The sequence below is a fragment of the Salmo salar genome, chromosome ssa15 (genome assembly GCF_905237065.1).
Source record: "Salmo salar chromosome ssa15, Ssal_v3.1, whole genome shotgun sequence".
Taxonomy (NCBI): Eukaryota; Metazoa; Chordata; class Actinopteri; order Salmoniformes; family Salmonidae; genus Salmo; species Salmo salar.
Window position 1 is genome coordinate 95,952,734 of NC_059456.1, and position 26,860 is coordinate 95,979,593.

The window sequence follows — 26,860 nt, forward strand, 5'->3', positions numbered from 1 at the left end:
CGTGACCCTGGACAACACCCTGTCGTTCTCCACCAACATCAAGGCGGTGACCCGATCCTGTAGGTTCATGCTCTACAACATTCGCAGAGTACGACCCTGCCTCACACAGGAAGCGGCGCAGGTCCTAATCCAGGCACTTGTCATCTCCCGTCTGGATTATTGCAACTCGCTGCTGGCTGGGCTCCCTGCCTGTGCCATTAAACCCCTACAACTCATCCAGAACGCCGCAGCCCGGCTGGTGTTCAACCTTCCCAAGTTCTCTCACGTCACCCCGCTCCTCCGCTCTCTCCACTGGCTTCCAGTCGAAGCTCGCATCCGCTACAAGACCATGGTGCTTGCCTACGGAGCTGTGAGGGGAACGGCACCTCCGTACCTTCAGGCTCTGATCAGGCCCTACACCCAAACAAGGGCACTCCGTTCATCCACCTCTGGCCTGCTCGCCTCCCTACCTCTGAGGAAGCACAGTTCCCGCTCAGCCCAGTCAAAACTGTTCGCTGCTCTGGCACCCCAATGGTGGAACAAGCTCCCTCACGACGCCAGGACAGCGGAGTCAATCACCACCTTCCGGAGACACCTGAAACCCCACCTCTTCAAGGAATACCTGGGATAGGATAAAGTAATCCTTCTAACCCCCCCCTTAAAAGATTTAGAGGCACTATTGTAAAGTGGTTGTTCCACTGGATATTATAAGGTGAATGCACCAATTTGTAAGTCGCTCTGGATAAGAGCGTCTGCTAAATGACTTAAATGTAAATGTAATAATCATTCCATTACTGTTAGTTCCCTTCAGTTGGTATAGCCTACATAATCATTCCATTACTGTTAGTTCCCTTCAGTTGGTATACCCTACATAATCATTCCATTACTGTTAGTTCCCTTCAGTAGGTATAGCCTACATAATCATTCCATTACTGTTAGTTCCCTTCCGTTGGTATAGCCTACATAATCATTCCATTACTGTTAGTTCTCTTCAGTTGGTATAGCCTACATAATCATTCCATTACTGTTAGTTCCCTTCAGTTGGTATAGCCTACATAATCATTCCATTACTGTTAGTTCCCTTCAGTTGGTATAGCCTACATAATCATTCCATTACTGTTAGTTCCCTTCAGTTGGTATAGCCTACATAATCATTCCATTACTGTTAGTTCCCTTCAGTTGGTATAGCCTACATAATCATTCCATTACTGTTAGTTCCCTTCTGTTGGTATAGCCTACATAATCATTCCATTACTGTTAGTTCCCTTCAGTTGGTATAGCCTACATAATCATTCCATTACTGTTAGCTCCCTTCTGTTGGTATAGCCTACATAATCATTCCATTACTGTTAGTTCCCTTCAGTTGGTATAGCCTACATAATCATTCCATTACTGTTAGTTCCCTTCAGTTGGTATAGCCTACATAATCATTACATTACTGTTAGTTCCCTTCAGTTGGTATAGCCTACATAATCATTACATTTTATTTACACTGTTTCATTTACCTTCATTTGCTTCCTCTGTAAACGCCAACACGACGTGTGGTTGTTGCTGAGGATCATTAGTAACAGTTGATCATGTACAAAAAAATGAAAGACATGCACATAAGCTAATTAAATTGTTATGGAGCAGAGTGCAGACCAAGCCGTAACAGTATGAACCCATCGTATGGTGCAATACTTGGCCATGTCATCACACAGTTCCATGGTTAGTGCAGGCAATAGATGAGGGTATAGCCTACTATTGTACACTATTTTACCTATTATAGTTATATGTACACTAATCTTCCAACATTCCCATAGATTGAAGAACTGAATGTGGCATTTTTCAGAATTAATCAAACCAGTTTTCTTTTTTTCACGTGTAAAGGCTCTCCAACCTTGTTTTTTTTATGATTGACTGAATCTGCCCCCTAATGAGCAGGTCCAAAGTCTAGCACTATACCTCAGATAACCCTTCATGGGTGGTATACTGTAACCCGTCATGGGTGGTAGACTGTAACCCGTTACACTATACCTCAGATAACCCTTCATGGGTGGTAGACTGTAACCCGTTACACTTTTACCTCAGATAACCCTTCATGGGTGGTAGACTGTAGCACATTACACTATACCTCAGATAACCCTTCATGGGTGGTAGACTGTAACACATTACACTATACCTCAGATAATCCATTACAGTAGACTGTAACCCGTTACACCAGTGGTTCCCAAACTTTGTATAGTCCCGTACCCCTTCAAACATTCAACCTCCAGCTGGGTACTCCTCGAGCACCAGGGTCAGCGCACTCTCAAATGTTGTTTGTCATCATTGTAAGCCTGCTATACAATACATTTATTAAACATAAGAATGAGTGAGTTTTTGTCACAACCCTGCTCGTGGGAAGTGACAAAGAGCTCTTATAGGACCAGGGCACAAATAATAATATAATAATAATCAATAATTTTGCTCTTAATTTAACCATCTTACATATAAAACCTTATTTGTTCATCTAAAATTGTGAATAACTCACCGCAAGTTAATGAGAAGGGTGTGCTTGAAAGGATGCACATAACTCTGCAATGTTGGGTTGTATTGGAGAGAGTATCAGTCTTAAATCATTCTCTACACACAGTCTGTGCCTGTATTTAGTTTTCATGCTATTGAGGGCCGAGAATCCACTCTCACATAGGTACGTGGTTGCAAAGGCCATCAGTGTCTTAACAGCACGATTTGTCAAGGCAGGATACTCTGAGCATAGCCCAATCCAGAAATCTGGCAGTGGCTTCTGATTAAATTACATTTTCACAGAACCGCTTGTTGCAATTTTGATGAGGCTCTCTTGTTCAGATATTGGTAAGTGGACTGGAGGCAGGACATGAAAGGGATAACGAATCCAGTTGTTTCTGTCATCCGTTTCGGGAAAGTACCTGTGTAATTGCACCTAACTCACTCAGGTGCTTCCCTATATCACATTTGACATTGTCCGTAAGCTTGAGTTCATTTGTTTGAGATAGAAGCTGTTTTTCAGTCTCTCGGTCCCAGCTTTGATGCACCTGTACTGACCTCACCTTCTGGAGGATAGCGGGGTGAATAAGCAGTGGCTCGGGTGGTTGTTGTCCTTGATGATCTTTTTGGACTTCCTGTGACATCGGGTGGTGTCCTCGAGGGCAGGTAGTTTGCCCCCGGTGATGCTTTGTGCAGACCTCACTACCCTCAGGAGAGCTTTACGGTTGTGGGCGGAGCAGTTGCCGTACCAGAGGGTGATACAGCCCGATAGGATGCTCTCGATTTTGCATCTGTAAAAGTTTGTGAGTGTTTTCGGTGACAAGCCAAATTTCGTCAGCCTCCTGAGGTTGAAGAGGCGCTGTTGCGCTGTTGCGCCTTCTTCACCACGCTGTCTGTGTGAGTGTGAGGTTATTTTCCTGACAACACACTCTGAGGGCCCTCACCTCCTCCCGGTAGGCCGTCTCGTCATTGTTGGTAATCAAGCCTACCACTGTTGTGTCGTCTGCAAACTTGATGATTGAGTTGGAGGCATGTATGGGCACGCAGTCATGGGTGAACAGGGAGTACAGGAGAGGGCTGAGAACACACCCTTGTGGGGCCCCAGCGTTGAGGATCAGCGGGGTGGAGATGTTGTTTCCTACCTTCACCAGCTGGGGGCTGCCCGTCAGAAAGTCCGGACCCAGTTGCACAGGGCGGGATCGAGACCCAGGGTCTCAAGCTGAATGACGAGTTTGGAGGGTACTATGGTGTTAAATGCTGAGCTGTAATCAACGAACAGCATTCTTACATAGGTATTCCTCTTGTCCAGATGGGACAGGGCAGTGTGCAGTGTGATTGCGATTGTGTTGTCTGTGGACCTATTGGGGCGGTAAGCAAATTGGAGTGGGTCTAGGGTGTCAGGTAGGGTGGAGGTGATATGATCCTTGACTAGTCTCCCAAAGCACTTCATGATGACGGAAGTGAGTGCTACGGGGCGATAGTCGTTTAGCTCAGTTACCTTAGCTTTCTTGGGAACAGGAACAATGGTGGCCCTCTTCAAGCATATGGGAACAGCAGACTGGGATAGGGATTGATTAAATATGTCCGTAAACACACCAGCCAGCTGCTCTGAGGACGCGGCTAGGGATTCCGTCTGGGCCGGCAGCCTTGCGAGGGTTAACACGTTTAAATGTCTTACTCACATTGGCTGCGGTGAAGGAGAGCCAGCAGGTTTTGGTAGCGGGCCATGTCAGTGGCACTGTATTGTCCTCAAAGCGAGCAAAGAAGTTGTTTAGTTTGTCTGGGTGCAAGACTTCGGTGTCCGCGACGGGGCTGGTTTTCTTTTTGTAATCCGTGATTGTCTGTAGACCCTGCCACATACGTCTCGTGTGTGAGCCATTGAATTGCGACTCTACTTTGTCTCTATACTGACGCTTAGCTTGATTGATTGCCTTGCGGAGAGAATAGCTACACTGTTTGTATTCTGTCAATTTTCCGGTCGCCTTACCATGATTAAAAGCAATGGTTCGCGCTTTCAGTTTTGAGCGAATGCTGCCATCAATCCACGGTTTCTGGTTGGGGAAGGTTTTAATAGTCACCGTGGGTACAACATCACCAATGCACTTGCTTATAAACTCGCTCACCGAATCAGCATATACATAAATGTTGTTGTCTGAGGCTATCCGGAACATATCCCAGTCCACGTGATCAAAGCAATCTTAAAGAGTGGAATCGGATTCGTCAGACCAGCGTTGGTGACGGCGTTTCCTGTTTTAGTTTTAGTTTTTAGGCTGGGAGCAACAAAATGGAGTCGTGGTCAGATTTGCCGAAAGGAGGGCGAGGGAGGGCTTTGTATGCGTCGCGGAAGTTAGAGTAGCAATGATCCAGAATTCTGCCAGCCCGGGATGCGCATTCGATATGCTGATAAAATTTAGGGAGGCTTGTTTTCAGATTAGCTTTGTTAAAATCCGCAGCTACAATAAATGCAGCCTCAGGAAATGTGGTTTATAGTTTACATAGAGTCTAATGAAGTTCTTTCAGGGCCGTTGAGGTGTCTGCTTGGGGGGGGATATACACCGCTGTGATTATGATCGAAGAGAATTCTCTTGGTAGATAATGCGGTCGGCATTTGATTGTAAGGAATTCTAGGTCAGGTGAACAAAGGACTTGAGTTCCTGTATGTTGTTATGATCACACCACGACTCGTTAATCATAAGGCATACATCCCCGCCCTTCTTCCCACCAGAGAGATGTTTGTTTCTGTCAGCGCGATGCGTGATGAAACTGGGTGGCTGTACCGACTCTGATAACGTATCCTGAGTGAGCCATGTTTTCGTGAAACAGAGAATGTTACAATCTCTGACATCTCTCTGGAAGGCAACCCTTGCTCGAATTTCGTCTTCCTTGTTATCAAGAGACAGTGAGCGATGTGCCCGTCTACAGAGCCTGACCAGAAGACCACTCCGTCTGCCCCTTCGGCGACCCCACCATTGTTATGGGTCGCCTACTGGGATCCGATCCATTGTCTTGGGTGGTGGTCCAAACAGAGGATCCGCTTCGGGAAAGTCGTATTCCTGGTTGTAATGTTGGTAAGTTGACGTTGCGCTTATATCCAATAGTTCTTCCCGGCTGTATGTAATAAGACTTAAGATTTCCTGGAGTAATAGTGTAAGAAATAATACATAAAAAAACGAAATACTGCATAGTTTCCTAAGAATGCGAAGCGAGGTGACCATCTCTGTCGCCGCCATGGAATATAAGAGTCTAAAGAGTCATGGGTGGTAGACTGTAACCCGTTGGAATATAAGAGTCATGGGTGGTAGACTGTAACCCGTTGGAATATAAGAGTCATGGGTGGTAGACTGTAACCCGTTGGAATATAAGAGTCATGGGTGGTAGACTGTAACCCGTTGGAATATAAGAGTCATGGGTGGTAGACTGTAACCCGTTGGAATATAAGAGTCATGGGTGGTAGACTGTAACCCGTTGGAATATAAGAGTCATGGGTGGTAGACTGTAACCCGTTGGACTATACCTCAGCTAACCCTTCATGAGTGGTAGACTGTAACCCGTTGGACTATACCTCAGCTAACCCTTCATTGGTGGTAGACTGTAACTCGTCACTGTCACGCCTGCTCCCGCTCTCCCTCTCTGGCACTCGAGGGCATCTTGCTGCCTTTCATTACACACACCTGTCACCATCATTACGCACAGCAGCGCTCATTGGACTCACCTGGACTCCTTCCATTTGTTGATAACCCCATCTATAACTATTCTGCTCCCCCGTTTGTTCCCTGTGTCTGCATTATTGTCGTTTTGTGTTCATGTCCAGATGCTGTCCTGTCCTGTTTCATGTTCAGTGTTAAATGTTCACTCCTGTACCTGCTTCTCGTCTCTACCAGAGTCGATTCTTACAGTTACACTATATCTCAGCTAAACCTTCATGGGTGACAGACTGTAACACATTACACAATACCTCAGCTAAACCTTTATGGGTGACAGACAGACTGTAACACATTACACTATACCTCAGCTAACCCTTTATGGGTGACAGACTGTAACACATTACACTATACCTCAGCTAAACTTCATGGGTGACAGACTGTAACACATTACACTATACCTCAGCTAAACCTTCATGGGTGACAGACTAACACATTACACTATACCTCAGCTAAACCTTCATGGGTGGTAGACTGTAACACATTACACAATACCTCAGCCAACCCTTCATGGGTGGTAGACTGTAACACATTACACTATACCTCAGCTAACCCATTAAGGTCAATAGACAAGGCTCAAGATTCAAGGCCTGGTTATTTCATGTTCATGGATGTTGCATTTTACCTAATGAAAGCCATTGCGGGTGGTAACTGTAACACAATGCTTTCAAGTTTAAGATATTACATGTTACACCAGGAAACCCATTGCTGGTGGTAACTGTAAAATACTAAATACACCATGAGAGTAAGGAATACCATAGAAACCATGCACACCCTAAAAACAGGCACATCACCATGATGACATTTTAGGTAGATTGCGCTAATTTAGGTCACATAGTTGAGACTTGGGACTGCAGCACTGAGAACAGGCAGCAGTGTAGCGCAATGTGTGTGTGTCTAGGCAGATCCCCAGGGTTAGGTGATACAGTGGCCTGTGGTACGGAACAGAACACACAGCTGCCACCGCCACCAGCTCGTGTGACACACACACACACACACACACACACACACACACACACACACACACACACACACACACACACACACACACACACACACACACACACACACACACATACACACACACACGTTTGTCTCCACCGGGACTGTTTCCACAGAGACAGCCGCCACGCTTGCCACGCCCTGAGGAGAGGACTAGGCAGTGTGACAGACATGATATCACCCTTCAAGACAGTGACCTCTAACCCCTACATGAAATAGGTCAGCCATCTGTGATGCTCTGAGACACCAAGGTCCCGTGATGTCACACTGCTGCCACATAATCCTATCATGGAGATGGGAGGAACATCTGCAGCCTTAATCACTGTCAATTCCCCCTCTATCACCACACGGAAATTAGCTGTAGACAGGACAAGGTCATCCCCTAGAACAACCTTTATATAACCTAAATCCCCATCCTGTACCTGGAATAACATTTATATAACCTAAATCCCCATCCTGTACCTAGAATAAACTTTAACTTAAATCCCCATCCTGTACCTAGAATAACATTTAAATAACCTAACTCCCCATTCTGTACCTAGAATAACCTTTATAAAATGTAAATTCCCATCCTATACCTAGAATAACCTTTATATAATCTAAATCTTAAAATGTCGATATAGGACTCGTTTTACTGTGGATATAGATACTTTTGTACCTGTTTCCTCCAGCATCTTCACAAGGTCCTTTGCCGTTGTTCTGGGATTGATTTGCACTTTTCGCACCAAAGTACGTTCATCTCTAGGAGACAGAACACGTCTCCTTCCTGAGCGGTATGACGGCAGCATGGTCCCATGGTGTTTATACTTGAGTACTATTGTTTGTACAGATGAACGTGGTACATTCAGGCATTTGGAAATTGCTCCCAAGGATGAACCGGACTTGTGGAGGTCGACAATTTTTTTTCTGAAGTCTTGGCTGATTTCTTTTGATTTTCCCATGATGTCAAGCAAAGAGTCACTGAGTTTGAAGCTAGGCCTTGAACTACATCCATAGGTACACCTCCAATTGACTCAAATGACGTCAATTAGCCTATCAGAAGCTTCTAAAGCCATGACATCATTTTCTGGAATTTTCCAAGCAGTTTAAAGGCACAGTCAACTTAGTGTATGTAAACTTCTGACCCACTGGATTGGTAGTACAGTGAATTATAAGTGAAATAATCTGTCTGTAAACAATTGTTGGAAAAATGACTTGTGTAATGCACAAAGTAGATGTCCTAACCGACTTGCCACAACTATAGTTTGTTAACAATACATTTTGTTGAAAAACAAGTGGTTGAAAAACGAGTTTTAATAACTCCAACATAAGTGTATGTAAATTTCCGACTTCAACTGTATATATAACCTAAACAACATTTATGTAACCTAAATCTCTGTCCTGTACTTAGAATAACATTTATATATCCTAAATATTACTGTACCTAGAATAACCTTTATATAACCTAAATCCCCATCCTGTACCTAGAATAACATTTATATAACCTAACTCCCCATTCTGTACCTAGAATAACCTTTATATAACGTAATCCCCATCCTGCACTGAGAATAACATGCATGTGACCTAACTCCCCATCCTGTACCTAGAATAACCTTTATATAACTTAATCCCCATCCTGTACTGAGAATAACATGCATATAACCTAAACAACATTTATGTAACCTAAATCCATGTCCTGTACTTAGAATAACATTTGTATAACCTAAATATTACTCTACCTAGAATAACCTTTATATAACCTAAATCCCGATATTGTACCTAGAATAATTTTTAAATAACCTAAATTCCAATATTGTACCTAGAATAACATATATATAACCTAAATTCCCATACTGTACCTAGATTAACCTTTATTTAACCTAAATCCCCATCCTGTACCTAGAATAACATTTTTATAACCTAAATCCCCATCCTGTACCTAGAATAACATTTTTATAAGCTAAATCCCCATCCTGTGAATAGAATAACATTTGCCAGTCCCAGAAAACCTACCTCACCCTATGGCTAGTTCTTAGGACAAAATAAATCACTGTCCTACCTTTAATAATCTCTAGAATCACATTTGCTATAGTAGATTCAGATACCATTCAACCATATCACATTAGCCCAATAGAGGGAGATATATTTCTGGAAAATGGAAAACATCCTCTGGCTTGACTATCATCATCATCATCACACAGTGATTAACCAAGTCAGACAGGTGCCACTTCTCCTCTGCTGGCCTCATTAACTTTGTTAAAAGTTGTGCAAGCAGCACTTTATCTTTAAGTGCTCCTGATCTAATCACATATGCAGGCCTGGTGGGAATAGAGAGGAAAGTGAATGGAGGAAGAGATATACCTCCACTTATAGGCAGTCTATTTTGAGAAAGAGAGAGAGAGAGAGAGAGAGAGAGAGAGAGAGAGAGAGAGGGTGTGGGAGGGAGGGAGAGTGATTTTCTTTTTTTTAAGAGAGAGAATCTTCTTCTTTTTTAATTGCTGTGGATTGTTTCAAATCACAAGTGTGTTTGGGAAGCCCGCAATTTGGGTAGTGAGCTTGGCAAAATGTGTGTGAAGATAATGTGTCTTGAGTATAATTTAAAATGTTGCATCAAGAAGAAAGGGAGGGGTTGTGGCAGAGATATGGTGTGTCTCCAGAATGCATGTAGGAAAGTGCCCATTTGGCAATGTCATATTTTTTATTGTCTTAACTCACCAAGTACTGTACACCAACATTTCTTTCTCTGGGCCTGACATAAGTCAACGTAGTCTGTTATTTTAACATCCATTGTGAATGATAGTTTCTCAGTATTTGAAAAATCTTTCCAACACTCCGGCCCACGGTAATCACCAAGCCTCGGTGTGAAAGAACAAAATATCATGATCTGATGATCCCATATATCCAATGGAAACGTCAATTAAAAAACAGCTTTCTGTCCCGAGCTCACTGGCACAGGAAACTTTGAGGGCTCGGAATAGGCTAGTTGATACAGTGTTGCGAGTTTGTTTGCTACAGCTTGGGGGCTGGACCCTGTGAGAATTTGATTCAATGTCGAACTTCACTAGCAACAGCTCAAGTCAAGACAGATAGAACAGGAGGCTGACAGGCGGAGAAGAGAGATGCATGTGATTGAAAGAACCTGAGTTTTCATCAGGATATTTTCTACTGTTTTATTTTGTCTGCCTAAGCCTATGTTTTTTAGATTTTTATCATTTTACTTCAGATTTGTATGATTAACCACGTGGCAATGATTTTGAGAAACAAAAACATCATTATTGAAATTAAACTGTAACACAAATATGTGCATACATAAATATGAATATCTGTCACGCAGATCGGTAGAAATGGTAAGATAAATTGTAAGCTTCCCCAAACTTGAAACTCATGAGCTGCCTATGGTCTTTACACGAGAGCACACATAGGAGGTCCTGTGAAAAAAACGGGCCCACCTACGGAAATCAAGTTCTGCCGCCGGGTCTGGAGCTGCATCCCACAGGCTGGGAGTCTAGTCTAGTCCATCAGAGAGCCAGCCATAGTAATGTCCATGTCAGACAGACAGAAAAGGAGACAGAGGGGGGGGGGGGAAGAGAGAATTAATGATTTTCTTTTTTTAAAGAGAGAGAATCTTCTTTTGCTTTCCCCACTCACCCTGGTGAAATTATGAGAAGGGAAACAAAGAACAACTAAGATAAACTTCAGACATCATCATCATCACTCCATAAAAGTCATGTTGCGGTGTTAAGAGCTGTGTCCAGCCAGGGTTAGGAGCTGTGTCTGGCCAGGGTTAGGAGCTGTGTCCGGGCAGCGTTAGGAGCTGTGTCCGGGCCAGCGTTAGGAGCTGTGTCCGGCCAGCGTTAGGAGCTGTGTCCGGCCAGCGTTAGGAGCTGTGTCCGGCCAGCGTTAGGAGCTGTGTCCGGCCAGCGTTAGGAGCTGTGTCCGGCCAGCGTTAGGAGCTGTGTCCGGCCAGGGTTAGGAGCTGTGTCCGGCCAGGGTTAGGAGCTGTGTCCGGCCAGGGTTAGGAGCTGTGTCCGGGCAGCGTTAGGAGCTGTGTCCGGGCAGCGTTAGGAGCTGTGTCCGGCCAGCGTTAGGAGCTGTGTCCGGGCAGCATTAGGAGCTGTGTCCGGGCAGCGTTAGGAGCTGTGTCTGGCCAGCGTTAGGAGCTGTGTCTGGCCAGCTCCTAACAGGAGCTGTGTCCGGCCAGGGTTAGGAGCTGTGTCCGGGCAGCGTTAGGAGCTGTGTCCGGCCAGCGTTAGGAGCTGTGTCCGGCCAGCGTTAGGAGCTGTGTCCGGCCAGGGTTAGGAGCTGTGTCCGGGCAGCGTTAGGAGCTGTGTCCGGCCAGCGTTAGGAGCTGTGTCCGGGCAGCATTAGGAGCTGTGTCCGGGCAGCGTTAGGAGCTGTGTCTGGCCAGCGTTAGAAGCTGTGTCTGGCCAGCATTAGGAGCTGTGTCCGGCCAGCGTTAGGAGCTGTGTCCGGGCAGCGTGCTGTGTCTGGCCAGCTTTAGGAGCTGTGTCCGGGCAGTGTTAGGAGCTGTGTCCGGGCAGCGTTAGGAGCTGTGTCCGGCCAGTCTCTTTCTCTCTCTACCACCCACCTGCTTTGTGCTCTCTCTTCTTCTATCCTATCTATCATTAGGCTTGTTAGTGTTGGCCGGGGCCTCTGTCTATTTTCGCCTCCTCTGATGGCTTTGTCTGTCCCCTCTTATTCACCCTCTCTCCATCCTCCCTCTCTCCAACCTCCATCTCTCCATCCTCCATCTCTCCATCCTCCCTCTCCCCATCCCCCTTCTCTCCATCCCCCCTCTCTCCATATCTTCCATCTGCTCTCAAATTCTAGTCTCATTGGCTTCCTCTCCTCTCCTCTTCCCTACCTTCCTCCAATGTCATCTCCTCTGAAATGACAACGTTCCCACTTGCCTGGCATGTTATAGACCTAATGCACACTGCTCAAAATGCTACGCTACAATCGGTGATGTTCTCTCTCTCTCTTCCCCTGCCCGCCCTTCATCCGTCTCCTCCCTCACCCCCCTCTGTCTCCCCCCTCACCCCCCTCTCTGGGTGGCGGAAGGGATTAAATTATCCTGGTGTATAGGTATTAAATTAGCCCGGTGTATACGGTTTAAATGATCCTGGTGTACAGGGATTCAATTAGCCCAGTGTATAGGGATTAAATTAGCCCAATGAATATGGATTAAGTTAGCACAGTGTACAGGTATTAAATTAACCCAGTGAATAGGGATTAAATTAGCCCGGTATATAGGGATTGAATTAGCCCAGTGAATACAGATTAAATTAGCTCAGTGAATAGGGATTGAATTAGCCCAGTGAATACAGATTAAATTAGCTCAGTGAATAGGGATTGAATTAGCCCAGTGAATACAGATTAAATTAGCCCGTTGAATAAGGATCACATTTGCCTGGTGAATAGGTATTAAATTAGCCCAGTGTATAGAGATTAAATTAGCCCAGTGTATAGGGATTCAATTAGCCCAGTGTATTGGGATTCAATTAGCCCGGTGTATTGGGATTCACTTAGCCCGGTGTATAGGGATTCAATTAGCCCGGTGTATAGGGATTCAATTAGCCCGGTGTATAGGGATTCAATTAGCCCGGTGTATTGGGATTCAATTAGCCCGGTGTATAGGGATTCAATTAGCCCGGTGTATAGGGATTCAATTAGCCCGGTGTATAGGGATTCAATTAGCCCGGTGTATAGGGGTTAAATCAGCCCCGTGTATAGGGGTTAAATCAGCCCCGTGTATAGGGATTAAATCAGCCCCGTGTATAGGGATTAAATCAGCCCCATGTATAGGGATTAAATCAACCCCGTGTATAGGGATTAAATCAGCCCCGTGTATAGGGATTAAATCAGCCCCGTGTATAGGGATTAAATCAGCCCGGTGTATAGGGATTAAATCAGCCCGGTGTATAGGGATTAAATCAGCTCCGTATATAGGGATTAAACCAGCCCTGTGTATAGGGATTACACACACCACATAACTGATCCCCTACCACACCACATACCTGATCCCCTACAACACCACATAACTGATCCCCTACAACACCACATAACTGATCCCCTACCACACCACATAACTGATCCCCTACAACACCATATAACTGATCCCCTACCACACCACATAACTGATCCCCTACCACACCACATAACTGATCCCCTACCACACCACATAACTGATCCCCTACCACACCACATAACTGATCCCCTACCACACCACATAACTGATCCCCTACCACACCACATAACTGATCCCCTACCACACCACATAACTGATCCCCTACCACACCACATAACTGATTCCCTACCACACCACATAACTGATCCCCTACAACACCACATAACTGATCCCCTCCACACCACATAACTGATCCCCTACAACACCACATAACTGATCCCCTCCACACCACATAACTGATCCCCTACCACACCACATAACTGATCCCCTACCACACCACATAACTGATCCCCTACAACACCACATAACTGATCCCCTACAACACCACATAACTGATCCCCTCCACACCACATAACTGATCCCCTACCACACCACATAACTGATCCCCTACCACACCACATAACTGATCCCCTACCACACCACATAACTGATCCCCTACCACACCACATAACTGATCCCCTACCACACCACATAACTGATCCCCTACCACACCACATAACTGATCCCCTACCACACCACATAACTGATCCCCTACCACACCACATAACTGATCCCCTACCACACCACATAACTGATCCCCTACCACACCACATAACTGATCCCCTACAACACCACATAACTGATCCCCTCCACACCACATAACTGATCCCCTACCACACCACATAACTGATCCCCTACCACACCACATAACTGATCCCCTCCACACCACATAACTGATCCCCTCCACACCACATAACTGATCCCCTACCACACCACATAACTGATCCCCTCCACACCACATAACTGATCCCCTCCACACCACATAACTGATCCCCTCCACACCACATAACTGATCCCCTCCACACCACATAACTGATCCCCTACCACACCACATAACTGATCCCCTACCACACCACATAACTGATCCCCTCCACACCACATAACTGATCCCCTACCACACCACATAACTGATCCCCTACCACACCACATAACTGATCCCCTACCACACCACATAACTGATCCCCTACCACACCACATAACTGATCCCCTACCACACCACATAACTGATCCCCTACCACACCACATAACTGATTCCCTACCACACCACATAACTGATCCCCTACCACACCACATAACTGATCCCCTACCACACCACAGGAGGCTGCTGAGGGAAGGACGGCTCATAATAATGCCTGGAATGGAGTAAATGGAATGGTATTAAACACATGAAAACCATGTGTTTGATTTGTTCGATACCATTCAATTGATTCCATTCCAGCCGTTACTATGAGCGCGTCCTCCCCAGTTACAGTACCATGGTCCGCCTCTGTACCACACCACCTAATCCAGGCCTAATGAATATATCATGGCTGAGACCCAGACAGCAGCAGAGTGCCTCTTCACTGTAGTCACACGATACAGAGACATAGGCTGCTTCCCAAAGGGCACTCTATTCCCTATAGGTACAGTACCTATACCTACAGTACCTATTCCAGTCACAGTACTGGAGGTTATAGTGCACTCATTCACTGTGTTAGATGAGAAAACAGGCTATTTCCATATCCAGTTGTTCCTACAGTAGGTTCACTAGAACAAGAGACAGGAGTCAGGCTATGTGGGACTACAGTAGGTTCAATAGAACAAGAGACAGTGGAGTCAGGCTATGTGAGACTACAGTAGGTTCAATAGAACAAGAGACAGTGGAGTGAGGCTACGTGAGACTACAGTAGATTCAATAGAACAAGAGACAGTGGAGTGAGGCTACAGTAGGTTCAATAGAACAAGAGACAGTGGAGTCAGGCTACGTGAGACTACAGTAGGTTCAATAGAACAAGAGACAGTGGAGTCAGGCAACATGAGACGACAGTAGGTTCAATAGAACAAGAGACAGTGGAGTGAGGCTACAGTAGGTTCAATAGAACAAGAGACAGTGGAGTCAGGCTACGTGAGACTACAGTAGGTTCAATAGAACAAGAGACAGGAGTGAGGCTATGTGAGACTACAGTAGGTTCAATAGAACAAGAGACAGTGGAGTGAGGCTACGTGAGACTACAGTAGATTCAATAGAACAAAAGACAGTGGAGTGAGGCTACATGAGACTACAGTAGATTCAATAGAACAAGAGACAGGAGTGAGGCTACGTGAGACTACAGTAGGTTCAATAGAACAAGAGACAGTGGAGTGAGGCTACAGTAGGTTCAATAGAACAAGAGACAGGAGTGAGGCTATGTGAGACTACAGTAGGTTCAATAGAACAAGAGACAGTGGAGTGAGGCTACGTGAGGCTACAGTAGATTCAATAGAACAAAAGACAGTGGAGTGAGGCTACGTGAGACTACAGTAGGTTCAATAGAACAAGAGACAGGAGTGAGGCTACGTGAGACTACAGTAGGTTCAATAGAACAAGAGACAATGGAGTCAGGCAACGTGAGGCTACAGTAGGTTCAATAGAACAAGAGACAGTGGAGTGAGGCTACGTGAGTCTACAGTGGAGTGAGGCTACGTGAGGCTACAGTAGGTTCAATAGAACAAGAGACAGTGGAGTGAGGCTACGTGAGACTACAGTAGGTTCAATAGAACAAGAGACAGTGGAGTCAGGCAACATGAGACTACAGTAGGTTCAATAGAACAAGAGACAGTGGAGTCAGGCTACGTGAGGCTACAGTAGGTTCAATAGAACAATAGACAGGAGTGAGGCTATGTGAGACTACAGTAGGTTCAATAGAACAAGAGACAGGAGTGAGGCTACGTGAGACTACAGTAGGTTCAATAGAACAAGAGACAGTGGAGTGAGGCTACGTTAGACTACAGTAGGTTCAATAGAACAAGAGACAGTGGAGTGAGGCTACGTGAGACTACAGTAGATTCAATAGAACAAGAGACAGGAGTGAGGCTACGTGAGACTACAGTAGGTTCAATAGAATACAAGACTGTTAAGTCAGGCAACATGAGACTACAGTAGGTTCAATAGAACAAGAGACAGTGGACTCAGGCAACATGAGACTACAGTAGGTTCAATAGAACAAGAGACAGTGGACTCAGGCAACGTGAGACTACAGTAGGTTCAATAGAACAAGAGACAGTGGACTCAGGCAACGTGAGACTACAGTAGGTTCAATAGAACAAGAGACAGTGGAGTGAGGCTACAGTAGGTTCAATAGAACAAGAGACAGTGGAGTGAGACTACAGTAGGTTCAATAGAATATTAGACTGTGGAGTCAGGCAACATGAGTAGGTTCAATAGATACATAACTTATCCTGAATCTACATTCAAATATATTATGATTTTTGAGTTCAGTACAATTCTTTAAACTTATAATTATATTGGGTAAAGGAATATACTTTTCTTTTGAACATGTGAGTGAATAATTTGTGTCAATCGTTTAATGTGTCAATCATTTAATGCCAAGTAGTCACCTTCCATAAAGTACACTGTCATAATCTCCCAGTGAGCTCCATAGACAGCCAAGTCCCCTGACTTGTCTGAGCCTCAGCACCGAGACAAGAGGGGGTACCTGACCAGTACTCCCACGCTCAGACTTTTACAATCTATCATCACTGGGGCCATGTTCCTACCCATCCAGGACATCTACTTGAAACGGTGCCTAAGGAAGTCTCGCAGCATCCTCAAGGACCCCACACACCCCAGCCATGAGCTGTTTTCTTCCTTACCATCGGTATTGGAGCATGAGGTCTGACACCAACAGGCTCAGTTTCTATCTACAAGCCATCAGAATGCTGAACACTTGAACTGGACTGACCACCTGCACTGACTCTCCACACACACACACACACACACACACGCACACGCACACGCACACGCACATACGCACTTACAGTGAGGGAAAAAAGTATTTGATCCCCTGCTGATTTTGTACGTTTGCCCACTGACAAAGATATGATCAGTCTATAATTTTAATGGTGGGTTTATTTGAAGAGTGAGCGACAGAATAACAACAACAAAATCCAGAAAAACGCATGTCAAAAATGTCTGGCTCCCAGGTGTCTTTTATACAGGTAACGAGCTGAGATTAGTTGCACACTCTTAAAGGGAGTGCTCCTAATCTTAGCTTGTTACCTGTACAAAAGACACCTGTCCACAGAAGCAATCAATCAATCAGATTCCAAACTCTCCACCATGGCCAAGACCAAAGAGCTCTCCAAGGATGTCAGGGACAAGATTGTAGACCTACACAAGGCTGGAATGGGCTACAAGACCATCGCCAAGCAGCTTGGTGAGAAGGTGACAACAGTTGGTGCGATTATTCGCAAATGGAAGAAACACAAAAGAACTGTCAATCTCCCTCGGCCTGGGGCTCCATGCAAGATCTCACCTTGTGGAGTCGCAATGATCATGAGAACGGTGAGGAATCAGCCCAGAACTACACGGGAGGATCTTGTCAATGATCTCAAGGCAGCTGGGACCATAGTCACCAAGAAAACAATTGGTAACACACTACGCCGTGAAGGACTGAAGTCCTGCAGCGCCCGCAAGGTCCCCCTGCTCAAGAAAGCACATATACATACCCGTCTGAAGTTTTCCAATGAACATCTGAATGATTCAGAGAACAACTGGGTGAAAGTGTTGTGGTCAGATGAGACCACAATGGAGCTCTTTGGCATCAACTCAACTTGCCGTGTTTGGACCCCAAGAACATCATCCCCACCGTCAAATATGGAGGTGGAAACATTATGCTTTGGGGGTGTTTTTCTGCTAAGGGGACAGGACAACTTCACTGCATCAAAGGGACGATGGACGGGGCCTTGTACCGTCAAATCTTGGGTGAGAACCTCCTTCCATCAGCCAGGGCATTGAAAATGGGTCGTGGATGGGTATTCCAGCATGACAATGACCCAAAACACACGGCCAAGGCAACAAAGGAGTGGCTCAAGAAGAAGCACATTAAGGTCCTGGAGTGGCCTAGCCAGTCTCCAGACCTTAATCCCATAGAAAATCTGTGGAGGGTGCTGAAGGTTTGAGTTGCCAAACGTCAGCCTCGAAACCTTAATGACTTGGAGAAGATCTGCAAAGAGGAGTGGGACAAAATCCCTCCTGAGATGTGTGCAAACCTGGTGGCCAACTACAAGAAACGTCTGACCTCTGTGATTGCCAACAAGGGTTTAGCCACCAAGTACTAAGTCATGTTTTGCAGAGGGGTCAAATACTTATTTCCCGCATTAAAATGCAAATCATTTTATAACATTTTTGACATGTGTTTTTTTCTGGATTTTTTTGTTGTTATTCTGTCTCTCACTGTTCAAATAAACCTACCATTAAACTTATAGACTGATCATTTCTTTGTCAGTGGGCAAACATACAAAATCAGCAGGGGATCAAATACTTTTTTCCCCTCACTGTATGCTACGCACACACATCCCAACATGGGCCAGCATCCCTGTGGAACGCTTAAGACCTTGTAGAGTCCATGTCCCGACACCTTGTAGAGTTCTTGTTCCGACAACTTGTAGAGACCATGTCCCGACACCTTGTAGAGTCCATGTCCCGACAACTTGTAGAGTCCATATCCCGACAACTTGTAGAGGCCATGTCCCGGCACCTTGTAGAGGCCATGTCCCGACACCTTGTAGAGTCCATGTCCCGACACCTTGTAGAGTTCATGTCCCGACACCTTGTAGAGTTCATGTCCCGACACTTTGTAGAGGCCATGTCCCGACACCTTGTAGAGGCCATGTCCCGACACCTTGTAGAGTCCATGTCCCGACAACTTGTAGAGTCCATATCCCGACAACTTGTAGAGGCCATGTCCCGACACCTTGTAGAGCCCATGTCCCGACACCTTGTAGAGTCCATGTCCCGACAACTTGTAGAGTCCATATCCCGACAACTTGTAGAGGCCATGTCCCGGCACCTTGTAGAGGCCATGTCCCGACACCTTGTAGAGTCCATGTCCCGACACCTTGTAGAGTTCATGTCCCGACACCTTGTAGAGTTCATGTCCCGACACTTTGTAGAGGCCATGTCCCGACACCTTGTAGAGGCCATGTCCCGACACCTTGTAGAGTCCATGTCCCGACAACTTGTAGAGTCCATATCCCGACAACTTGTAGAGGCCATGTCCCGACACCTTGTAGAGCCCATGTCCCGACACCTTGTAGAGCCCATGTCCCGACACCTTGTAGAGTTCTTGTTCCGACAACTTGTAGAGACCATGTCCCGACACCTTGTAGAGACCATGTCCCGACACCTTGTAGAGACCATGTCCCGACACCTTGTAGAGTCCATGTCCCGACAACTTGAGGCTGTTCCTAATGTTTGGTGTACTCAGTGTATTATGTGGGTGTACAGTATTATGCATATAGTACACTTGGCGTCAGACACAGCGGATGATTGAAGAGTTGTGTAAATGCTCCCAAGTGGCACAGTGGTCTAAGACACTGCATCTCAGTGCTAGAGGCATCGAATCCAGACTGTATCACAACCTGTGTATCACAACCTGTGTTGTTTATGTTTTCCATAAAGCCTCTTTGATAGGACTAGCATGTGTTCGATGGGAGGAAGAGGGGAATTCTTACAGCAACTTGAAGACAAAGACATAATTTTGTCAGAGTGACAGAGCAAGAGAGAGAGAGGGAGCGAAAGAGAGAGAGAGAGGGAGCGAGAGACAGAGCAAGAGAGAGAGAGAGCGAGAGAGACAGAGCAAGAGAGAGAGAGGGAGCGAGAGAGACAGAGCAAGAGAGAGATACGTCGTTACAACACTGTATATATATATATATATATATATATATATATATATATATATATATATATAAATATATATATAATATGACATTTGTAATGTCTTTATTATTTTGAAACTTCTGTGAGTGTAATGTTTACTGTTAATTTTTATTGTTTATTTCACTTTTGTATATTATCTACCTCACTTGCTTTGGCAATGTTAACATATGTTTCCCATGCCAATAAAGCCCCTTGAATTGAATTGAGAGAGAGAGCGAGAGAGACAGAGCAAGAGAGAGAGGGAGCGAGACAGAGCAAGAGAGAGAGGGAGCGAGAGAGACAGCGAGAGAGAGATAGAGAGCGAGGGAGCGAGAGACAGAGCAAGAGAGCGAGCGAGAGAGAACAAGAGATAGGGGAGATGAAGGTCTCTGAAAGACAGAGAAGGGCAGAGAGCAGACAGAGTTTATCTGAAAGACAGAGAAGGGCAGAGAGCAGACAGAGTTTATCTGAAAGACAGAGAAGGGCAGACAGCAGACAGAATTTATCTGAAAGACAGAGAAGGGCAGAGAGCAGACAGAGTTTATCTGAAAGACAGAGAAGGGCAGACAGCAGACAGAATTTATCTGAAAGACAGAGAAGGGCACACAGCAAACAGATTTTATCTCAACTTCTCCCCTCTTATTTTCCTCTCTTTCTCTCGTGTACGCTTCTCTCATCTCCTCTCTTATCTCTGTAGTGTTCTCTCTCTCCGTTTATCCTTCAGTCTGTTTCTTGTTTTTCTCTTTTCGTTCTGAAACCATTTCCTTTTATGAGATTCTAGGAACTCTAATATGTTTACGGGCTTTTCCAATTATAATAGAATTAAGTAGATTAAATCCAGGATTCATGCATTTTCCAGCTTTAATCGAATACAAAGCGTTCTCTTTGACACCTACTGTGCTCTGTAAATGACTTGATTGTTTGAAGTCGTAAGGCATAATCAGCATTCACTTCTCTTATGACTTAAATTTAGTAGTCATAATAATGTTAGGTTCCTGTTTAATGGTTAAACAGGGATATTTCCTATGTTTTTCAAGGGGTATTAATCCCCTCCTACTCCTCTCTCTCAAACACACACACGCGTATGTGCACGCACACAGACACGCATGCTCATACAAACACACACACACGAGAAAGGGGTGCCACTGACAGAGATTTAATAAGGTAATCCTCTTGATCAAATAAAATGAATTCCATCCAATCTCCATATTTTCCACAAGTGTGAATCTTGAACCCCATCTTTAAATTGTGTGTCCCAAATGTCACCCAATTCCCTATATAGTGCACTAAATAGGGAACAAGATGCCATATGGGATGTAGCCTGTCACACTCTGATCTGTTTCACCTGTCTTTGTGATTGTCTCCACCCCCCTCCAGGTTTCACCCATCTTACCCCTTATCCCATGTGTATTTATACCTGTGTTCTCTGTTTGTCTGTTGCCAGTTCGCTTTGTTCGTCAAACCTACCAGCGTTTGTTTCCCTGCTCCTGCCGTTTTTCTTGCTCCTGTTTTCTAGTCCTTCCTGGTTTTGACCCCTGCCTGCCCTGACCCTGAGACCTCCTGCCGTTCTGGTTCCTTTATACCCTCTCTGGATTATTGACCCCTGCTTGCCTTGACCCGTCATTTGCCTTCCCCTGTTAGGAATACACTTTTGTTTCTTCAACTCTGTCTGCATCTGAGTCACGCCTCAAACGTGATAAGCCTATGGTTGGTTCAATTGTATAATTGGGTTCATTTTATTGGTCTTAATGTCTGAGGGTTTCTTGGAAGTTCAATAATAATCTCAAGAAGCTATTATTCTGATTAAGGCCTGGAGTGGCAGGCTTTGTTTTGGTTTGGTTTGCTACTCAACTATGCATGAATCCAAAAAATGTGAAACCACACTTGGTGCATAAACAAAGGTAGAAAGAGATGGAGAGATAAAAGCCAGTAAAAGAGGGGAATGGATTAGTAGTAGTAGCGGTGGTGGTGGTAATGGTAGTAGTACAGGGGAGGACCATTTCATAAAAATATTTATTTTTTTAACATTTAAAAAGTTAGCCTTTATAGATAAAACGATACTGAATATAATCACATCACCAATCAATTGATTCCAATTTTGCAAAGGTCTACAGTAGCCACAACAGCACTCTGTAGGGTAGCGCCATGGTGTAGCAGGAGGACAGCTAGCTTTCATCCTCCTCTGGGTACATTGAGTTCAATACAAAACCTAGGAGGCTCATGGTTCTCACCCCCTTCCATAGACTTACACAGAAGTTATGACAACTTCCGGAGGAAGACATGTTGTCCATCTAATCAAAGGATCAGAGAATTAATCTAGTACTGAAAGCATAAGCTAAAGCTAGCTAGCACTGCAGTGTATAAAATGTGGTGAGTAATTGACTCAAAGAGAGAAAAGACAATAGTTTAACAGTTTTGAAGAAAATGATTTCTTCCAAAATGAAGGATAAGCAAGAGAGAAAGAGAGAGTGTTTTTCTTCACTTTCAGTTACTTCGCTAGCAAATGCAGCTAGCTAGTTTAGCCTACTCAAACACGCTGCTCAAACAGAGGGATGCTATGTTAGCTAGCTGGCTACGACTATCCAACACAACACTAAAACACTTACAAATCAAGGTAAGCTTTCGGTATTACTCATTTATTGCCACCGGGGCCCGCTGGTGTAACTGCTTACTGACAGTACACTAACGTTACTGCATGATTGTAGCGGGTTTACTAACACGTTAGTTCTATTAGCTATGCTGACTATGACATTACTTTAGCTAATATGGTGACAACGATGTAGGCTGTGTGTAGCGATTTGGCTTGGAAAAGTTTTTTTAGCTTGGTTACATACAGCTGATGTGTTGTGCATTGAAGTCCGCAAGCAAAAGGACAAGGTGAGAGGAGGAGAGCGCATAGAAGGAATAAAACGTGGCTGCAATGAAAGTTAACTGTGTTTACACGGGATCAGGGGTGTATTCATTCTGCTGATACTGTTGAAAAACGTTTCTTAAACAAAAGCAAACGGAACAAAACGGGGATAAAGATAACTGAATCTGTCCATTATAAACTCTTGTTTGCAACTGTTGGACTAATAATTACACCCTATATCAGCTAGATGCAGGCAAGTGTGTGCAAGGCAGTACTGAATGTCACTGTCAGTCCATGTGTCACTGTCTGTGGCCTCAAATTTGTCTCTCGAGCTGTGTGCACCTACGTTGTAAACTTTCATTCATAGGCTAGGTTGTAGCAACCTCATGATGGGTACAGGGAACATTTGAGTATCTTGTACAGTTGAAGTGGGAAGTTTACATACACCTCAGCCAAATACATTTAAAAACTCAGTTTTTCATAATTCCTGACATTTAATCCTAGTAAAAATTGTCTTAGGTCAGTTAGGATCACCACTTTATTTTAAGAATGTGAAATGTCAGAATAATAGTAGAGAGATTTATTTATTTCAGCTTTTATTTATTTCATCACATTCCCAGTGGGTCAGAAGTTTACATACACTCAATTAGTATTTGGTAGTATTGCCTTTAAATTGTTTAACTTGGGTCAAATGTTTCGGGTAGGCTTCCACAAGCTTCCCACAATAAGTTGGGTGAATTTTGGCACATTCCTCCTGACAGAGCTGGTGGAACTGAGTCAGGTATGTAGGCCTCCTTGCACGCACATGCTTTTTCAGTTCTGCTCACAAATTTTCTATAGGATTGAGGTCAGGGCTGTGATGGCCACTCCGATACCTTGCCTTTGTTGTCCTTAATCTATTTTACCACAACTTTGGAAGTATGCTTGTGGTCATTGTCCATTTGTGACCAAGCTTTAACTTCCTGACTGATATCTTGAGATGTTGCTTCAATATATCCACATAATATTTCTTCCTCATGAAGCCATCTATTTTGTGAAGTGCACCAGTCCCTACTGCAGCAAAGCACCCCCACAATATGATGCTGCCACCCCCGTGCTTCACGGTTGGGATGGTGCTCTTTGGCTTGCAAGCCTCCCCCTTTATCCTCCAAACATAACGATGGTCATTATGGCCAAACAGTTCTATTTTTGTTTCATCAGACCAGAGGACATTTCTCCAAAAAGTAAGATTTTTGTCCCCCATGTGCAGTTGCAAACCGTAGTCTAGCTTTTCTATGGCGGGTTTGGAGCAGTGGCTTCTTCCTTGCTGAGCTGCCTTTCAGGTTATGTCGATATAGGACTCGTTTTACTGTGGATATAGATACTTTTGTACCTGTTTCCTCCAGCATCTTCACAAGGTCCTTTGCTGTGGTTCTGGGATTGATTTGCACTTTTCACACCAAAGTACGTTCATCTCTAGGAGACAGAACGCGTCTCCTTCCTGAGCAGTATGACGGCTGCGTGGTCCCATGGTGTTTATACTTGGTACTATTGTTTGTACAGATGAACATGGTACCTTCAGGCGTTTGGAAATTGCTCCCAAGGATGAACCAGACTTGTGGAGGTCTACAATGTTTTCTCTGAGGTCTTGGCTGATTTCTTTTGATTTTCCCATGATGTCAGGCAAAGAGGCACTGAGTTTGAAGGTAGGCCTTGAAATACATCCACAGGTACACCTCCAATTGACTAAAATGTTGTCAATTAGCCTGTCAGAAGCTTCTAAAACCATAACATTTTTTGGAATTTTCCAAGCTGTTTAAAGGCACAGTCAACTTAGTGTATCCATTGCTCTTCTGGTTAGTGTTTATTGGCTTATTTCACTGTAGAGTCTCTAGCCCTGCTCATTATACCTTATCCAACCTTTCAGTTCCACCACCCACACATGCTATGACATCTTTTGGTTTCAATGATGTTTCTAGAGACAATATCTCTCTCATCATCACTCAATGCCTAGGTTTACCTCCACTGTATTCACATCCTACCATACCTTTGTCTGTACATTATACCTTGAAGCTATTTTATCGCCCCCAGAAACCTGCTCCTTTTACTCTCTATTCGGGACGTCAGAAACGACCAATTCTCATAGCTTTTAGCCGTACCCTTATCCTACTCCTCCTCTGTTCCTCTGGTGATGTAGAGGTAAATCCAGGCCCTGCAGTGCCTAGCTCCACTCCTATTCCCCAGGCGCTCTCTTTTGATGACTTCTGTAACCGTAAAAGCCTTGGTTTCATGCATGTTAACATTAGAAGCCTCCTCCCTAAGTTTGTTTTATTCACTGCTTTAGCACACTCTGCCAACCCGGATGTCCTAACCGTGTCTGAATCCTGACTTAGGAAGTCCACCAAAAACTCTGAAATCTTCATCCCTAACTACAACATTTTCAGACAAGATAGAACGGCCAAAGGGGGCGGCGTTGCAATCTACTGCAGAGATAGCCTGCAGAGTTCTGTCCTACTATCCAGGTCTGTACCCAAACAATTTAAACTTCTACTTTTAAAGATCCATCTCTCTAAAAACAAGTCACTCACTGTTGCCGCCTGCTATAGACCACCCTCTGCCCCCAGCTGTGCTCTGGACACCATATGTGAACTGATTGCCCCCCCATCTATCTTCAGAGCTCGTGCTGCTAGGTGACCTAAACTGGGACATGCTTAACACCCCAGACATCCTACAATCTAAGCTTGATGCCCTCAATCTCACACAAATTATCAATGAACCTACCAGGTACCACCCCAAAGCCGTAAACACGGGCACCCTCATAGATATCATCCTAACCAACTTGCCCTCTAAATACACCTCTGCTGTTTTCAACCAAGATCTCAGCGATAACTGCCTCATTGCCTGCATCCGTAATGGGTCAGCGGTCAAACGACCTCCACTCATCACTGTCAAACGCTCCCTGAAACATTTCAGTGAGCCAGCCTTTCTAATTGACCTGGCCCGGGTATCCTGGAAGGATATTGACCTCATCCCGTCAGTAGAGGATGCCTGGTTATTTTTTTAAATGCCTTCCTCGCCATCTTAAATAAGCATGCCCCATTCACAAAATTTAGAACCAGGAACAGATATAGCCCTTGGTTCTCTCCAGGCCTGACTGCCCTTAACCAAAACAAAAACATCCTGTGACATTCTGCATTAGCATCCAACAGCCCCCGTGATATGCAACTTTTCAGGGAAGTTAGAAACCAATATACACAGGCAGTTAGAAAAGCCAAGGCTAGCTTTATCAAGCAGAAATTTGCTTCCTGCAGCACAAACTCAAAAAAGTTCTGGGACACTGTAAAGTCCATGGAGAATAAGAACACCTCCTCCCAGCTGCCCACTGCACTGAGGATAGGAAACTCTGTCACCTCTGATAAATCCACTATAATTGAGAATTTCAATAAGCATTTTTCTATGGCTGGTCATGCTTTCCACCTGGCTACCCCTACTGCGGTCAACAGCACTGCACCCCCCACAGCTACTCGCCCAAGCCTTCCCCATTTCTCCTTCCCCCAAATACAGTCAGCTGATGTTCTGAAAGAGCTGCAAAATCTGGACTCCTACAAATCAGCCGGGCTAGACAATCTGGACCCTTTCTTTCTAAAATTATCTGCCAAAATTGTTGCATCCCCTATTACTAGCCTGTTCAACCTCTCTTTCGTGTTGTCTGAGATTCCAAAAGATTGGAAAGCAGCTGCTGTCATCCCCCTCTTCAAAGGAGGGGACACTCTTGACCCAAACTGCTACAGACCTATATCTATCCTACCCTGCCTATCTGAGGTCTTCAAAAGCCAAGTAAACAAACAGATTACCGACCATTTCAAATCCCACCGCACCTTTTCCCCTATGCAATCTGGTTTCAGAGCTGGCCATGGGTGCACCTCAGCCACGCTCAAGGTCCTAAACGATATCGTAACCGCCATCGATAAGAAACAATACTGTGCTGCCATATTCAT

The 26,860-nt window shown here is 44.8% G+C and overlaps 1 protein-coding gene across 5 annotated transcripts in view; it reads right to left on the reverse strand.

The window, feature by feature from the left end:
* Positions 1-26,860, reverse strand: part of LOC106572712 (neural cell adhesion molecule L1) — a 122,375-nt gene that overhangs the window by 81,601 nt on the left and 13,914 nt on the right. The window contains exon 2 of one of the 5 annotated variants that reach the window (XM_014147137.2): positions 10,602-10,658. The exons of the other annotated variants lie outside the window; for them this stretch is intronic. The gene's annotated coding sequence lies outside the window, so the exon portion shown is untranslated. The remainder of the gene's footprint in view (positions 1-10,601; positions 10,659-26,860) is intronic. 5 annotated transcript variants of the gene reach the window in all.